General features: G+C 36.6%; 1 protein-coding gene across 1 annotated transcript in view; it reads right to left on the reverse strand.

Moving 5' to 3' along the window:
- Positions 1-5,000, reverse strand: part of LOC143031806 (regucalcin-like) — a 29,563-nt gene that overhangs the window by 2,220 nt on the left and 22,343 nt on the right. The window lies entirely within an intron of this gene.

Below are 5,000 nucleotides of genomic sequence, written 5' to 3' on the forward strand. Positions count from 1 at the left end.
GAAAATAAACTAAAAAAGGACATGAAAATAAACTAAAAAAAGATAACTATAGAAGAGATCTAAAAGATAGCTTCCCACATAGAGTGGTGGATACCTGGAATAGATTAGATAAGGAAACAGTGTGTGTAAACACTATTCAAGATTTTAAGGAAAATCTTGACGCTGAAAGACACAAAGACGGGTCCCCACGAACATAGCTCCCTTCCCGTATAATACACCTAGGTAAATACAACTAAGTAAATACACACACACACACACACCATGGTTCATCAGGGTCTTGGATCACGTGTTGGACTCGAGATCGACAGCTATTACCCTCCCGAATGAGAGCTCAGAGCTCATTCGGGAGGTTGTGACCTTACACGCACAAACACCCTCAACTCCCCGGCCACGAGAGTTGGAGTAACGACTGCGTTGCGAGTCGTTACTTCAACTCCCATGGGCGAGGAGTTGGGTGTGTGTGTGCGTGTAAGGTCACAGCATTACCCATAGATCGGTCATATATGAGCTCTGAGTTCTCATCTGTGAGGGTAATAACTGTCGATCATGAGTCCAACACATGATCCACGACCATGGTGAACCATGGTGAATCACACACACACACAATAAGTTCCTATGAAAATTGGACCATATTGGAGGACTTAAAGGTGAGCTGTTACACTGATTGAAGGATTTCGTGAAACACCATTATATGAAAACAATGGCAAGGAATAGGATATTAGGAAGGAGGACTCTGACTATTGAATTCCCACAGAAGTCAATAGTGGCAGCCTCAGTATTCTTGATCTACGTAAGTGACTTGATGGAAAGTACTAGCTACACGAATATATGTGCAAGCGACAAAGATCTTGAGAGGAATATCAGATGAGGAAGACTGAGAATTGTAACAAAAAGATCTAGACAGTATACTTCCATAGAGCCAATTCTGTGAAATTAATTCCAATGCATATATATACATACATACATATATATATATGTATATATGTATATATATATATATACATATACATATATATATACATATATATACATATATACACATAAATATATGCGTACATATATATATATATATATACATAAATATATGCGTACATATATATATACATACATATATATATATATATATATATATATATACATATATATATATATACATAAATATATGCGTACATATATATATATATATATGTATATATATACATAAATATATGCGTACATATATATACATATATATATATATATGTATTATATATATACATATGTACGCATATATTTATGTGTATATATATATATATATGTATGTGTATATATATATATATATATATATATATATATATATGTATATATATACTAATATATACGTATATATTTTTTCTTTTTATGAAAAAATATATACAAGGGAAAAGGAGACAAGTGTGAATGTAGTAGTTTCAGAGGGATTAGCTTGTTAAGTGTAGTTGGGAAAGCTTATGGGAGGATCTTGATTGAGAGGATTAGGAGAGGAACAGAGGGAGTAATTGGTGAGGAACAGTGTGGATTTAGGACGGGTAGAGGTTGTGTAGATCAGATCTTTGTGGTAAGGCAGACATGTGAGAAAGCTATAGGAAAGGGGAAGGATGGTTTTTGGGCTTTTATGGATCTGGAAAAGGCTTACGACAGGGTAGACAGAGAGGCACTGTGGGAGGTTATGCAGATATACGGGATAGGAGGAAAGCTTCTCGGAGCTGTCAAGAGTTTTTATGAGAGTATTAGAGCTTGTGTCAGGATTAGAAATGGAGAGAGTGAGTGGTTTGAGGTAAAGGTGGGACTTCGTCAAGGATGCGTTATGTCGCCCTGGCTGTTCAACTTATACATGGATGGGGTAGTGCGAGAAGTAAATATAAGGGTAGTGGGTCAGGGATTGGAGATGGTTAAAGAAAAGGGAGAAAAGTAGGAGGTGAACCAGCTGTTGTTTGCGGACGACACTGCGCTTGTGGCAGGATCGGAGGAGGGATTGAGGAAGTTGGTTACAGAGTTTGAGAGAGTGTGTGATAGAAGAAAGCTAAAGATAAATGTGGGTAAAAGTAAGGTGATGAGATGTACAAGGGGTAAAAGTGGCAGTAGACTGGAAGTGAGCATTAAGGGAGAGCGACTGGAGGAAGTGGATAGTTTTAGATACTTGGGTGCAGATGTGGCAGGAAAAGGTGGAGTGAAGGTGGAGGTAGAAAGTAGATTGAGAGAAGTGAGTAAATGCCTTGGTGGATTAAAGAGTGTAATGAGGAATAGACATTTGGGAATGGATGCTAAGAGGAGACTGTATGAAGGAGTAATTGTGCCAACAGCACTGTATGGGGCAGAAACATGGAACATAAGAGAGGAAGAGAGAAGGAGTTTGAATGTGTTTGAGATGAGGTGTCTGAGAAGTATGATGGGGGTTACTGGGATAGATAGAATGAGAAATGAGGAGGTGAGGAGGAGAACAGGGGTGGAAAGGGAGTTGGGAGATAGGGTTGATGAAGGAGTATTAGGATGGTTTGGACACATGGAAAGAATGAGTGGAGAAAGACTAGTAAAAGAGGTATGGAAGGCAGATGTGGAGGGAGTGAACATGAGGGGACGTCCTAGGATGAGGTGGATGGATGGGGTGAAGGGGGCTTTGGGGAAGAGGGGAATGTCTGTTGAGGAAGGACGGGAGAGGACAGAAGACAGGGGTGAATGGAGAATGGTTGTATATGGATGATGTTATGATGCATGAGGTGGAATGGGCGGGGGGATGGGGGGTGAGGTAGTATGTGTGAGCAAAATTTGACGCAGCCCGAAGGGATTTCTCCTCGTCTTCTCCTTTTATGCATGGGGGGACGGAGAGGGGGTTCGCCGATTTAATGAAGCGGCCTTGCTGTGGGTGTGCTGTGTCTTGCGACACTGCTTCTGACCCAGGGCAGTGGACAAGGTGCAGGAATGACCCGTCATCCAGGAGGTGCTAAGAAAAGAGGGAGAGTAGAGGGGTGTGGAGTGTATTCAGGGATGGAATGGGTGGGAATGATTTTATGCCTTTTCCTTTTTGGCTACCTCCCTTGTAAGGGGGGAAAAGCCTTGGTATATGTATGTACGTATATATATATATATATGTATATATATATATATATATATATATACATATATATATATAATTGAAGGCGGAGGAAGTATACGAGGAATAATGGGAGAATTTTACTGCCTTAACGTTTCAACCCTTAGGGTCTTGATCACAAAGCTTAACAATTAAGTACAAAATGAACATTTTATACACACTCATGTCATCTCACAGGGTGCCTTGGAAAGGTCGTCATGCTCAGAACATTTGTCCGTTTGTTTTCTTCGACTACCAATAAACTTGTAGCTCTTACCAGGCATATAAAACCTTCTCTATGGTTGATGTTATTATTACCATTGATATAAACTGCTTATATTGTTTTTCTTAATTTCTTCGTTGAACCTTTATTTATTATAATTGTATTGTCCCAGTACGAAATGTGGTCATGTGTATCAATGTGTCTTACTATAGAGTTAGAAAGCCTGTGGGTTCTTACATAATTTTTGTGTTCGTATAACCTTTTTTCTAATCCACGACCTGTTTCCCCAAAATATGAAGATGGGCAATTTTTTACAAGGTGTTTTGTATACAATACTATTTTCAATGGTATGGTTATTATAATTACGCGTAACCAAACGTTCCATTTTGCTGCCTGATGTTCTAGCTATCTTGATACTTGCATTTAAGAGGACTTTGTCTAGGGTTGAATTAATGTTGTAATTTGGGATTGTGATATATCGTGTTTCTTTGTTTCAATAATATCTTTACTCTTCTTATCTATTTCCTTAGCTTTCTTTTTTAATTTAAGTAGCAGACCTTTGGGATATCTTAGTTTGTTGAAGGTTTTTGTGGTGTGATCTAGTTCATCTTCAAGAAATTCTTCACTACAGATGCGAAAACCCCTAAGGAAGAAGCCGATTATTATGCCTGTTTTAGTCCTAACATTGTGTCCCGAATGAAAATGTATATAGTCTTCTTTATTTGTGGGTTTGCGGTATACCGAAAACCTTACATTGCTGTTTGTTCTGTGTATGAGTGTCTAAAAATGGTAATTTTCCGTTGTTCTCTACTTCTGTCGTAAATTATATGTTACTATTAACGTTGTTTAATCTTTTTAATTTGTTGTTAATGTTATTTTCTTTGGGTACAATAACAATAATGTTATCAACACATCTTAACAATTCTTGATATATAATTTTTATCATTGAAATATAATTTATGTATATAGTATGTATTATTGATACTGTATATAATTTGTATATATAATATAATTCATATGTATATAATTTAATTATAATAATTATATATAATGAATATATATATATATATATATATATATACATATACATATATATAAATTATGAATAATATAATTTATATGATTATATATAATAGAATATATACATATACAAATTATATATAATATAATCTATATATATAATATATATTATTGATATATAATTTTTTTCAAGCATTTCCATATATATGTTGGCTAACACAGCAGAGAGGGGAATACCCATGGCTAAGCCAGAATATTGTCTATATTCAACATCATTAAAAGTAAAAGCACCGAAACTTACATAAAAAGAAATTAGTTCAAGGTAATATGTTTTGGGGATAGGTAAATCTTCATAATTTAAATTGTTTACCACTCGCTCTACAGCTGTGTGTGTGTGTGTGTGTGTGTGTGTGTGTGTGTGTGTGTGTGTGTGTGTGTGTGTGTGTGTGTGTGTGTGTGTGTGTGTGTGTGAGAGAGAGAGAGAGAGAGAGAGAGAGAGAGAGAGAGATTCACCACCACCACCATGGTCTTGGAACACGTGATCGACAGTTATTAACCTCCCAGATGAGAGCTAAGAGCTCGTATGACCGATCTATATAAGTACTGGAAATGGTCAATTAGCTCAAAAAAGGCCATGAACGAATTTCTCATTGGAAAGTAAATGAGTTA

This window comes from Oratosquilla oratoria, chromosome 1 (genome assembly GCF_046742065.1).
Source record: "Oratosquilla oratoria isolate Oo_2021 chromosome 1, ASM4674206v1, whole genome shotgun sequence".
In the NCBI taxonomy this organism is placed as follows: domain Eukaryota; kingdom Metazoa; phylum Arthropoda; class Malacostraca; order Stomatopoda; family Squillidae; genus Oratosquilla; species Oratosquilla oratoria.